The following is a 14,570-nucleotide window of genomic DNA, read 5'->3' on the forward strand; positions in this document are numbered from 1 at the left end:
TGCCTGTCGTCAAATCTGGGTCAAATGCGCATTTTCAACGAGCGGTCGTTAATTCTTTTTAGCACCTTTTCACTTTTTACTTTAGGGAGGGGGGATACAGTTCTGACAACCATTGTTTCTGCCTTACACAGCTCTCCATTGTTTTAGGAAAATACATTGTAGTATAAACACAGCCACTTCAGTTCATTCACACTAACTGCAGTGACTGTGGGGCATTTCCAGGGATGGCACCCAGGGTTTGTCATTAAATGAAGCAGAAGACTGTTGACAATGGTTGCATAAGTGCCTGTACCTCTGGAGCCATTGTTTGCTTTTGAAAAATTGCATGACCCTCCCTTGAATTCAAAGTGAAATCAGCAGACCCTCCCTAGGACTGAAATTGAAATAGCATGACCCTCCCCTATTTTCCTCCAGTAACACCCCTCAATAAAAAACAACCCCTCCCTTAAAAGTACTTAAAAGTACTGGAGTTGCAAACTGCAGGAATACACTATTAGAACTACGGGACAGTAATAGTAATTCCATTATCTTGTTAAACACGCCACAGACTGTGTGACAACTTTTGGACAACTTCTGTTGTTGTAAATGATGGCGAGTGATCAGAGTGACAGGATGGGTGACGGACCATTAAGTGTATCTATTCGATTGTAGGCTTAAGGCTCCCACAAATTCAGTCAGTGTTAAAACCCCAGCATTGACTGTGTTGACTGACGTGTTGTTGCTTTCACATTGAAATGCCCAAACTCACTGGACTTTAGCTGAGGTATATAGGCTATCTCAAGCCTGTTACACAGCATGGTAAGAAAACTGGCTGAAATAAACGCAGTTTGACGAGGAGGATGCTGGTGTCTTGATCTCATGCATGGCACAATATGACATGCAAAAGAGCAAAAAAGAGCACGCACACGCACGCGCGCGCGCACACACACTGCACACATGAGAGAGAGAGAGTTGTAGGCTTTGTTAGAGGCTATTGAATGTGACGTTTGTGAGTAGCTGGATCTTATTCTCCATGTGATTTCTGTTAATCTGTTCATTGGAACTGTAACCTAAATCACACGTGTTGGTCAAAAATGATAAAGCTACAATGTCATGAATCATGATTGGCTGAGAAGTCACGCAATACCTATGGATCTAAAACTATTAGAAGTCATGGCAGGATTTGTAACTGATGACTCTAATTTGTATTGGCCGGGAACACATTTTAGTGTAGTACAGTACATGTAGGCTACAGTATGTAGCAACATATTTGTTTTTGTAATTTTTTGAATAATATTTGATGTTTTTCAGAAAACTTAGGTCAGGCCTAAATGGGTTAAAATGCAATGTTGTGCAATCGATATACATACATCCAACCTGCGTGCAAATATAGGTCAAGTTTTTATATTGTACATTGTCTATGCTAACGCTTTTGAGCAAGATTATTATGTGTGCAGGGTGCTTTACAAATACAGTTTATTAATGCGTTCTTTATATGTGAGCCATTCATTCAATTTACCTATGCTGTATATTGGGTGTACCGTGTATGTTGCTCTCACGTGTATGTTATGTGAGATGTGTATACTGTATCTGTGTCCTTTGCTGAGAAATTAGTCAGTTTGGTCTCCTGTTCCATCTCCCTGGAAACTATATGGCTGCTGCTGCTGAATATTCAATAAGACCAGATTTGTCCCCTGGCTCCCAGAAATAACCATCCTCATCAGGGGGTCATTACAGCCTCTCTCTGCCCTCCTTTTATTTCTGCCATTTTTCCACCCCAGTCAGTCGTAATCTAGTTTAGTTGTTTATCTTCCTCAATCTTTCATCTCTTTCCTGTTCTTTTTCGCTTCTCTTTTTGAGTTGACCAAGGAATTACAGTTAACAAAGAAATGCTGTTATGTTTTGTTACGGCACAACTGAAAACACATAATTGTGTTTGTTGTTCTGTAATAGTGGGATGCTGTTTGATGCAGCTGTGTTTGAGCTGCAAATGTCTTTACAAGTCAGCAGTATCAGTTATCATTTCGGTTTCAATAGGACAATAAACTGTGCAGAGCAAACACTGGATTGCCGGGCGAAACCTCAAGATTATAGTGTTATTTTTGTGAGCGTGTTATTGTTATGGTGATATTTCTTTGCTGTTACTGATCTGCTGAGTTTGCCTTTATGAAGATGGCAATGGAAATATTTTATCCTATTATCACCGCATGGCAGATATTTAGTTGCCTTGTTTTCCAGCACCCCACAAGTTTGTCAAGAAATGTCCTGGCGTTTCCTATACCCTTTTCAGGTCAGGCTACTCTCATTATCCCCATCTGTCCTATTTGCTGGCTCTCCCTCCCTGCATCACACTCTTCCATTTACAGTTGTTTCCAATCAGAGGCAACCAACCTGTCACAAGTAGCAGCGAGAGTCTAATGGGCAAGGGAATCATTTTCTCTCTCTGTCATTCCCTCCGACACCTGTGGCAAACAGGGGGCCTGTTGGGAGAAGAGAGAAGCAGTGTTTATCTGGGGAGACAGACAGGGAGACGGGCCTTGCCTCCATCACCATGCCAATAGAGACAGCAGCACAGAGCTCTGTGGTTCACAGCCAGATAAGACCAATGCTGCAGCTACACCCCACTCACTACAATGGATGGGAGGAAACAAGTCCATGTATGTGAGTAACAACTCCTGACAGTTTGCCCCAGTTAAACCTGATACACGCTTCAAAAGTGTCCAACTGACGTTTGAACATTTTTATTTAAAAAATAAATTACAGACAAATGCCCATTTTTTGAGACACACATATTATGGGTATTTTGGGGTTTGGCCGAATCCGACATTCCTTCACCGGGTGAATCAACACAACTTTCACCATTGCATTTACCATTGCATGTAATTGCATTACGGAATGTACACATTTTGTCATATCGCAACATTATGGTATTGTAGTGCAGTGCAGGTACTGCAATTGCAACAACCACCGATCTGTGAAAGATGAAAACGGGGTAGTTTCCCCGGTAGGATGTAGCGGCGGTAGCACGTGGAAAGAACACGTTATTCCAACCAGTTCCTTTCCCCTCCATCAGGCAGAGTCCAGCCTGGCTCCAGACTAGCTCTGGTCCAGAGCATTAATGAGGTCTCTCTAACGCAACGGTAATATATATATACTTTCTACAACTTTTTGTGGTCACATGTGATGTTCAGTCAACAAATCAGTCAACAACCTTGAGTTGGCTCATGGACCCCGCCCACTGTTGTGTTGCAGTTGTAACATTGCAAGTTACAACTGTGTTTTCTTTCATTTATATGGTAGAAGTGGTAGAAAAGCAATTTACCATTCGTGCCACAACCCTGAAACAATGGTAAATCAGCCAACAACCCACTCCCTCTCATGGTAAATGGCTTACGTATATTACCAATACCATTGACCATAATCTTTAGGTCGGGCACGGTGGAGTGAAACTAAATAATTTCCATCTGGCGGACATGTTTTATTTTCTGCTTAAAAAGTGTATTTTACAGAGTGGGTGGGCTGGGTGCTGAGAGGTTTCCCACCAGGGAGAATAGACTTTCAACAACGCAAAACTGCCTTTGTTTAGGTGAGTAGCGAAGTCATTTTGTTTATTTTACTGAAGTCAAGCCCTTGTAGGGCAGTGGAATTCCTGATCCTGTATCTGAGCCGGCTTCCTGGACCAGAGCTAGCTCCAGACCATAGACCCCGGCCTCACTCCAGTTTGAGTGATTGATTGAAGACTTTATTAAAAGTTTGCATAGGGAAAGGTACAGTTTCATGACAGTACAGTTCACCGGTACAAGGTAAACTAAAAGGAGATCCAAGAAAGCCTTTCGGCTTGTTTACATAGGAAACTTAAAGCGAGCCTTAGTGAACCGCTTCGCAAAGCTTCAGTCTGATAATCTGGCTACATACACACACACTGTACTGCCACTGAGTGTTCAGAATGCCAGACCCCGGCCACTCAGTAGTGATCTGATCAATGAATCTGCCCAGCAGCAACAACCACGGTTTGCTCTGCCGGTTCTCGAGGCACTGAAGCATTGTGTGCAGCCAGCGCTGGAAGTGGCGGTTTTAATGAACATCCTTATGGCGTGCTCTGGGACATTTACGGATTTTTGTTTGTTATTGTGGAACGCTGTGTTTATTTATGGTCACTAGAGAGAGATTACAGGTGTTTGTACTGTACCTCCTGGAGGTTTAGTTGTCTCGTGAGACTAGTACAGTACCTCGCCTCAGCCTTTGTCTCTGATTATGGTGATGTGCTGTACATGCATGCTTCACTCTCCACGCTGAAGCCTCTTGATGTACCACAGTGCCCTGCGATTTATCACTGGCGAAAGTTATCTCACCCATCATTGTCTCCACCAGGCCGAAGGCACTATGTTTTCGCCCCTGTCCACCCGGCCGTCCGTCCGTGCGTCTTTGTTACCAGCTAATCTCCGGCACTGTTGGTCCGGCCACAGCCAAACTGTGCACATACACTCCCTGGATGCCAATTCCAAACCTCTGCCCCAAACATTTTCACATGGGCCTGTTCTAGCGCCACCATGAGGCCGATCTTTGCAAAACTTTGTGTACTACTACAGATTTTGTCCAAAAATCACGCAAATCGGTAGACAGTATCTCTACAGTCATGTGATCGAAATGGATCTGTCTGATTTTCCATATTCCATCCTGATTGGATAAGATTGGCTTCCAAAGTTTGCAGGATTGGTCCGTTTTGAACAAAATGCTTCAAATCGTGAACGCAGTGTGCAATTTTGGTGAGTTTGTGCACACACATTCGGAAGAAATGCCACTTCACATTTTTCAAATCAGCCTCATGGTGGCACTATAACAGGCCGATTCATGTTTTTATCTATAACTCCACCGATCATTGAAAAACGTATGCATTTTTCACATCTGCCTTTTATAGCGCCACCAGGAGGCCGACTTATGTAAAACATATTTTTTAATATAACTCCTTCAGATTTTATCAAAAAAATCACGCAAATCAGTACACAGTATCTCTATAGTGTGATCAAGACAGATCTGTCCAATATTTCATATTCCATCCTAATTTGCTAACATTGGCTTCCAAAGTTTGCAGAATTGGTCCGTTTTGAACAAAATACCTCAAATCATAAGCGCAGCTTGCGATTTCCGTGGAATTTTACTGGCTCATTCCCACTAGGTCAAGGAACAAATACCACCCTTTTCACATTTGTCTGTTATAGCGCCACCAGCAGGTCAACTTGAGCAAAACAAAATTTTGAAACAAAATGCCTCAAATCATACATGCAGCATCCGATCGCCGTGAAAGGCAGAAGAAGCACCCTTTTCACTTTGCCCCATTATAGTGCCACCACCAGGCCACAATAACATACCTGACCTGGTGGAGACCTGTTCTAGTTGCATTTTCTTTTCTTGCAGTTCGTAGAGAGCAACATTGTATTGTATTTTATTTATGTATAAGGCCTTGTGTGGTATAGCTTCCTTTGTACTTATCCTCGCTTTTAGTTCCAAAAGTCACTGGGCAATCAACACGTTCACAGGGACACATTAGATAGATATACCTGTCCACGTATGAACAGAAAGCAAGAAAGGACTGCCTTGGTTTATTATGCTCCACACAAATGGGGCAACCTTCAGGACTCTCTGAAACTGGTTCGATTGGTCTCAATAGAGACATTAAAGTGCTTCGTGAGGACATACATGACTGCACCTGTTTCGTAATAACTGTATTTTTGCATCTGTGATGTTGTACTGTTGTTCAATTGTTTGTTTGTCCATTGCTTGTATTGTGTTCAATGGGCTTCCCTGAATGAATAAAGGAAAAAGAAAGAAAGAAAATAAAGCCTAAGTATCTTCAAAACTATCGCTGCTTTCACTGATGACAAAATGAAGCCTGGGCTGAATGCGTAAACAGACAAAAATGTATATATCACACCCACCCAACATCTGACCAATCACACTGTCTGAACTTTCTTTGAACTGTCAGGACATCAAGGGGTGCAGTAGTGTCGAGTGGTACGCATGTGTGGTGGCAAAGCATTGTATTATACAGTAATAGCTTGAGTCTGTTTGTCTGTCTGTGGCACTGGCAGGGTTGCACGGTGGGTGAGTGCACTGCCAGTCTGTACCAATGAAGTACAAAAGTGCAAAGCACTCAAAGGACCATTTAGAAATAGCAAAGATGAGGAACAAAGTAGTATAAATGTGTGTCACAGACATTTTAAATAATCCATCTACTCTAGACTATCTGTGGTTGCTTTGAAAAGCAACCACTTTGAAAGTTCAAAGCCATCACCCAGCAATTTAGAAAGAGGAAATGGTAGAAAGATGACAAAATGTACAGAGATGGCCTTGGATATGATCAAAATAATTTCCATGGCTACAGGTTGCAGTGGCTCGAGGTAGAGCGGATACTTGGGGAAGGGAAGGTTCCCAGTTCGATGTTAAGTCTGTGGATCCCCAAGACTTACCTGGTGCTGTCCTTGCTTATTGTAAATCGCTCTGGATTAAAAGCCTGCTAAATGCCTAAATTGCAAATTGTAGTGTCGGAAGTGTCCTCGAGCAAGACACTGAACCCCTAACTGCTCCTGATGAGCATGTTGGTGCCTTGCATGGTTTCCTCTGCCCTCTGTGTGTGAATGTGTGTGTGCATGTATTGCTCATTGTAAATGGCTTTGGATAAAGGTGCTATATAACTTCACCAATTACCATTACACTACGCAGTAATGTCCGAAGAAAGTTCTGAGACCTCCCACCCAAAGTTCTGAATGATGCAACTTTGTAGTTATCACATACCTACCCTTTCCGAACAACGTTCAAATGTTCGGACAGAGCATACAAGCCCCTTTGGTCTAACTCACCCATCCCCAGTATCTTTAGTACCAGTATTTACTGGTCTGAATTTCAATTTTTCATTCAACCTCAGTAATTCATATTAATATCCTTCATTTTCCCAAATAAGCCAGTGGATAAGTAATGATTAGATGTAAATAAAATTGTTCTTTGCGGAATTAGGTATGGTACAGTATGCATGGCTTTGTAGTCCTTTGATTGATGTGATATTAGTATTAACAATGTGAAGGACATTGATCACTCTGCGTAATCCACATTTAAAATAAACTCATGTTTCATTAATTTCACTGTGAATTAAATAAAAACAAACCTGAGTGGATAGGCTGAGCTATCGTGTCCATTTCAGAGCCCAATTTTTGTTAAATGTTTCAGATGCTTTCATTACCCTGCCAAGAAAATGATTTGAGTAAGAAGTATTATTTTTGCTGGCTTATTTTTTGCCGTCTCAGATACAAACTATACACAGAATAACAAAACACTAACCCCTCTGCTCAAACTAACAGACTGTGTGATGAAGTGCAGTATCTGCTGTTCTTGGTTGTTGATTTGTGAAGCTCCTGTAGGCTATTTATTTAACTATCTCCATTGGGTCTCCGTGGCCGTAGTACTAGTGTTCAAGACCAAGGATTCGACTCCTTTTTGGGCCAAACGTGAGTCAGACAGTTTTAAAACACACAGTACCGGTGTTCAATGAGTCCTCATACTGTAGGACTGCGATATGACTTATAATGCAGACTTGAAAAACAGGCAGATCTGAGTGCCCATCAGTGAATGTCTCCTTTCCTCTATTTTCTAGGAGATACGGGCCATTATTATTTTTCACAGCTGGTGGTATGGGGGGGTCGTTGAGACGGTCGTCACATCAGATAATCCCTTTCCCCTTTAGTTCTCAATCAATCAGTCAGTCAGTCAAACAGACACTCACTTCTCCTCTGTCGGTTTCTGTCAGAGAACAGACTCTGCCTCTATCAAATGAACGATAATTAGTGATTAGATTGTAGAATGTTCTGATTCTGATCATGTATGCTATAGCAGATCTACAAGCTCACAACACGTGTTGTTGTGAGCTTGTAGATTGTCTATTTTAGGTGAATGTTCCCCTCAGAATAGGGATGCTGGGGTGTAACCGTGTAAGTGATTAAATTCTTAGTATAAAACATGCTGCATTTGCATAAAGCACGTATTTGTCTACTCCCATGTTATAAGTATTAATATCTGTTTAAGGTAGATTTAGAACAGGAAAGAAGTTTTATTAATTTGCGATTAATCATGATCAACTATGGACAATCATGCGATTAATCAGATCCTACATATTTTAATCGATCCACAGCCTTAATTGGGCACTATTTTTAAAATGTGACACGTGACAATGGTCCAGTGAAGGCACAGTCTACTGCCAATCGTGGGAGTATGGGATTTTTGTTTTCTACCCTCAATCACTAACGCTGGGTGAAATTTACCCGGACACCTGCAGGGATGGGACAGGGAAACACACCTACCTTCTATGATGTCACTGAGCATCCTGAATGGACCCACCCAGCTCAGACATCAGCAACATTATGAAAATCACATAAACATAATTGTCCGGGTGAAAATCACCCGGAGTTAGTGTTCTACCTCAGTTAGTGCAATCAGCCTTGATGATGGTGCTGGACATTATGACTGAATTGATATTCATGGTATCAACTTCAGCTGATGAATTATTAATGCTTTGCTTAAAGCTACTGCTGGGTTTGGTATGAAGAGGAATGGCTGCAGCGGGGTAAGTGGTGAGAAGGGAAACAGAACAATGTCAGAGGAGAAATAGAGCATTGTCTCTCATTCACATGGAAGAAGTGTTGAGCAAAATAGTGAAACCAATCAGCCACTCTCAGTAATGAGTTTCTCCATTAACATTTCTGAGGAAATGAAAATGGGGACGAAATTTAAATGGGGTCCCCTTTTTAACTCTTACAAAATACATACTTTGATAATATTTCGAATTCATTAATATTAATTCAGTTAAAACTTTTAGACCCTCTATGCTTTGTTATTTTTCCATACCAACAAAAATAACAGATCTACAAGCTCACAACGCATCTTGTTTTGAGCTTGTCTATTTGACGTGAATGTTCCCCTCAGAATAGGGATGCTGGGGCCTAACCGTGTAAGTGATTAAATTCCTAGTATAAAACATGCTGCATTTCCATAGAGCAAGTATTTGACTACTCCCATGTTGCTATGGGACATCAATATGAACATGGACATCTCATCTCATTCTGCCTTGATGGATTTTTAAAGCTCCAGCTTTTGGGTTCAACACGTTAAATCTTCACACATTTTTTTTTTTTTTTTTTTTTTACTTAGTGCTTTACAGTAAATTATATATAGGCCTATTCTTCCTTCAAAGAGGATGCAATTTTCACATGCAGTTAACAGCATGCTTCCTGCACCATGCTGTTCATTCTGGATTATCAAAACCTAAACCATCTCAATACAAGAAAAGGATTCATTGTGGCAGCGTGCTGCAGGGTTCCAAGCAATTCAAACCTCCTGGTAGGAAGGGCCAGGTCTCTGTGTTGAAACAAGGTAATTAGCTGTTTAGATTAGAGCTGACAATGAAAAGCAGAGCATGGCTCATCAGCTCTCAAATCAAAAGGCTGCACTGAGGTCTGAGTCTGAAGTGAACACAGTGGGTGAATGAGGAGGACGCCGCTTCATTCCTTGCAGTTATTCAACCCGACTGAAATCAGCTCCGGCTTCAGGAAAAGGAGCTTTCTTTCTTTATTATGAGTGATGACAAAGATTGGGGATTTAATGCAATCACTTTATTTTTCAGACTCACTGAGATGTGAAAATGACAGAAGCTGAAGCAGAGAAATAGAGATAAAGAAGTGTATGTTTACCATATATAGTTATTATGTTTCGTCTAATTATTGCAACAACATTCTTTTCTCTGCTCTTCCAGCCAGTACTAAATATTATTTGTTTTCTTTGGTGAGTGAAAGTCAATATATGTTTGGCTCCACTTAAATCCTATCCTGGACTGGAATTTCGTGTGTCTGTGTGTGAGAAAGAGAGAAGTGATTTCCCTAACCACCTCCTCCTTGGCTGGGGATGAAAAGTGAACACGTGCCTATGGCTGTTAAGCAAGGGACACTGGCTCCCAGCCCGCTCGTAAATAACTGGAGCCAAAGGCTTTACTGGAACCATACACTCAACTCACATATTCATGTCAAGGACCCACAAGTTGATAACCAATCAGGAGGGAATATGGGAAATGCGACAGATCCATGTTGATGACATGACTTTAGAGATACTGTGTACCGCTTTGCGTGATTTTTTTGGGCAAAATCTGTAGGAGCAGTGTCCAAAGATGTGATTTGCAAAAATCGGCCTGATGATGCCGCTAGAAGAGGGCCATGTGAGAAATCAGGGCGGAGGTTGTGATTTGCCATCCAAGGAGTGTGTGTGCAAAGTTTGGCATCAATAGGGCTTGGCTAGTTGAAAATAGCCGATCTACAAGCTCACAACGTGTCACGTCGCAGTGCGACAACGTGTCACGTCGCAGTGCGACACGTTGTGAGCTTGTAGATCTGCTATTTTCAAACATTTTGTACTTTTACTTTTGGTACTTTACAGTAAGTACACTTTGATACCAACTTCTACTCAAGTACATTTTTTATTCAGAGTTTTACTTGCAACAGAGTATTTCTATATTGCAGTATTGATACTTTTACTTAAGTAAAATATTTGAGTTCTTCATCTGGCTGCGGACCCCCATCTAAACAGGTTTTGTGCCAGCCAGATACCCCCGAAGAGAGGATTTGAATTAACAGTTTTAAAACCACAGTTTGGGAATCCCAGACAGTAAGCGTCAGTGGGGGACTTCCATCATGATCGATTGATGATGATTGATGATTCATCATGAATGAAGTGTGCAGGTTGGCTGTCTCAGAATTCATGATAAATCATTTGTCTTTTCTTTTCTATAATAAATCAACTGTTGCGGAACTGAGAAATCCAGAAATGTTGCATCTTCTGGCTTTATCCAGTCAGACTTAAATGTTCAAGATCAAAGGGTTTTCAGTTAGCTGTCTGGAATACACTACAGAATCATCTCTTAAATGATGCACGGTGCACCTTCTGTCAGGGTTTCTACTCTGCTAGTCATGCGGGTGAGGAACAGGAGGAATGCATACGTTTTAGATTTCTTCCCACCAGCTTTTATCACTGTTTTTCATCTTTTTCATTTTTGTGTGACATGACATGCTTTACAGCAAATCTATTTTATGGTCACACAGGCGAAGCAAATGGGTAGAAATGGTCAAATCCATACCCCAGCATGCATTTATATTGATTTTCCATGTCTGCTATCAATGAATATGAATGTGCTGTTGTTTTATTTCTTTTTTTTTTTTTTTTTTTCTTGTTGAGTTCACTCACAGAATGAAGTGCTTTAAAGAATGCATTATACATCTAATACAATCCACATAGAAATGCTCTATTGGTCGCAGATGACTGCTTCTATGTGTTTTAATCTGAATAAAACCATTTTCCTGTCTGGCTGCCTGTCATGCAGCATGGTGGCTTTGTCGACTTTCAACCATGTCCTGTTTCCCTGTGTGTAGGAAGGCTCAACAGAGACTGTCACGGCTGCAGCATGTCAGCAGAGACTCATTAAGGGAACCGTTCACCCAAGAAACAACTTTACGTATGTCATTTACTTACACCTTGATGTCTTGAATACACATTTACATTCATTTACAAAACAAATGGCCTCTCGTATGCAAGATGTCAGGGGGTAAATAAACAATAGAAATAATGTTGTGCAGTCGATGGTTAAGGGTCCATTTGGTTCCATTTGTACATTCTCAGAGTTATTACATTTTTGAGTTTGAGAACCACTGGGCTCTCTACCCACCCCTGTGAATCAGCACCACAGACAGCAACTGCAGCTCAGGCCATTCTCCTGAGAATACACAATCAATCAGCACCCTGGACAGCAGCCGTTTTCCCCCCTATTTACCAATAGTCGGGGGCCTTAGGGAGATAGAATGGTAATTTTGTGCTAATCAGTCTAAAAGCGCAAAATTTTGCACAGATGTAGCCCAGGGCATGTTCTAATGATTTAGCTAGGGCGCCCGAGTCGGCGACCTTCGGGGTTGCCACAGCGGCCAAATCTATCGCTCCCATCAACATTCTATACTGGAGGAAAATACCCAGAAAAACATTTTTTTTTATGGTTATTTAATTAGGATGTGAGGGGTCTAACTAGGGGTTTGTCATGATGCTGAATCCATTGCAAGTATTTGTTTTGCACAAAAAAACATTACTTGGGCTAAAAATGGCCCCAGAAAACAATGGTTTAGAGATGAAAAGTGATGAGTCAATCACTTTTCACAGTTTAGTGGGCATTTTCTGGGGCAATTTTTGCCCAAGGAATTTTTTTTGTGCAAAACAAATGCTTGCAATGGATTCAGCATCATGGATTCACCCTTCACATTAGAGGGTAGCACGGGTCCAAACCGAGGGAATTTGGACCGAACCGAATGACCCAGAGAAAAATACAGATTTTCTAGTCCTGGCCCGAAATGGAGCCGAAAGTGATTGGATCCGACCCTAAAATGGAACCGGGGAAACGGACCCGATCTGGCCAGGTCTTTGGCCCGAACTGTGTCCGATGCTTTATATAATGCTTGTTTTTTTACCATTATTTTTTATTAGACTAATAGCATAGACACTAGGGCAGCAGCAGCGCACCTCAGCCGCTGCTCCGAGGACTGAGAGGTGAGAGTGAGCTATTGCGGGGGGTTGCGTGCGCTGTGCGTCGTGCAGAACAGTTAGATTTTCAGCTCAGTCCCCAACAAACACCAACCTGTCCAGTGAGAGTGTTACTGTCCAGTCAGTGTCCACGACGACTCCACAGCTCGCATCACAACACTTTCCAGACATAACCATAAACAAACCAGATATTCCCATATAGGCATACATGGAGATCTGGTTGTCCAGAGCCACAGAGCCGACTGTTACAGTATGCCAATATACTGTATGTTCATGTGCATATATGGGGCCGACCAACTTCAAACTCTTCACTCACAACGGCAAGGAATTGAGGGTGTCGGCCCGCCGAGGCATTCGGATACTATTCATGTGTGTGTGTGTGTGTGTGTGTGTGTGTGTGTGTGTGTGTGTGTGTGCGTGTGTGCGTGCGTGCGTGCGTGCGTGCGTGCGTTGGATTCAAATTGAACATATACTGTACACATTATACTAAGATGACTAAGAAAGAATGTATTTAATGATGAAACGAAGGACAGTGAAAAAATATATCTACTGTATAGGAGCAGTTGCCTCAGGCTCAGTACAGGGGGACTGATCATAATTCCGACCTCTCAATAGTCCGACCAGGTTAACATTCACCAGGTTAGCAATCACCAGTGTCGGCAGGTGAACATTTCACCAGGTTAGCATTCACCAGCGTCGGCAGGTTAGGATTTCACCAAGTTAGGTTAGCATTTACCAGCGTTAGTTTTACTGAGGTTAGGGTTGTGGTTAAGGTTAGGTTAACTGTTCTGCTGCCCTTGACGACGCTCACCGTCAGTGAAAGGGTTAATACCATGGCGCCGTTGACGGCGAGGACTGTCAATCTTACTGTATATACAGTAAAGATATTATTACTTACTGTACGTCGCTCCGGTCCCGCCCGCATCGGTAATGTCCGCGATTTGTTTACAACGCACGTCGGGCGTGCACGCGAAGTTAACGTCCTCCATAGTAAATCCATTGAGAGGCCCATAAAGAGACTTCATTTTCTCCAAAAGGGACATTCTTATACAAAGGATGGTCTCCACTCTCCATACTTGTACACAAAAGCTGGGCGCAGCCATGTTCTCTTCTGGGCTCACACTGTCATGTGACTAGATGACGTAATCGTTGCCGTCAAGTGTTAATCCAAAAAAACAAAAACAACCCCCTTCCGGCCCTTCAAAATAATAGCGGAGGCCTATGGAGGAAACGGCGTGGCACCAAGGCACCAAGCAAACCTTCAGATTAAGAGGCAGTAGTTGTGTTAAGTGGTCGGTCGGAATAATGGGAGGTCGGAAAAATGGGAGGTCGGAACTATAGCCATGTTTCCATAAACTTATTCGAATTAGGGAAGCGAATGATCAGAAATACGCATTAAGACAAAGTGAATTTAGCATGTTTCTATTTGCGGGTGTCATTCGAATTAGCGACGGTCACATGAGTTGATCGGGCAGATTTTTTTCAGACCGAACCTGAGCACTGCACGTCTGACTGCTGTGACTCGGTCGCTGTCTAGTAGTGGGAAGAAAGGGTTATCAGTCATCATCATGGCCCCAAATAACTTTTAAATATATTACAATTGGCGACGAGTCTCTTACGAAATTGGCAAGAGTTCCTCTCAATACATAAAGCTATATAACCTCTCCATCATCGGCAATAGTCAGTGGTGTGTGTGTTCCCTACACTCCCGCGCCGCCACCGTTGCGCTCAGGTTCACCGGGAAAACCGCGGTCGCGTCGCTGCACAGTGCTCATCCTGCAAGTTTCAGCGTTCTCTGGAAGGTGGCCGATCTGCAAGCTCACAACGCGGCGCGGAGACGTGGATGCGAGCTGCTGTGAGCTTGTAGATTGGCCACTTTAGGCACGCAACACTGTGTGATGAGGAAGGGTTAGCCACCGATGGCTTGACTCCGGGAGGTGAAATTTACACACGGTCCGTGTCACTCCGTGTGTAACAAA

This window comes from Nannobrachium achirus (genome assembly GCF_963921795.1).
Source record: "Nannobrachium achirus genome assembly, chromosome: 17".
Taxonomy (NCBI): domain Eukaryota; kingdom Metazoa; phylum Chordata; class Actinopteri; order Myctophiformes; family Myctophidae; genus Nannobrachium; species Nannobrachium achirus.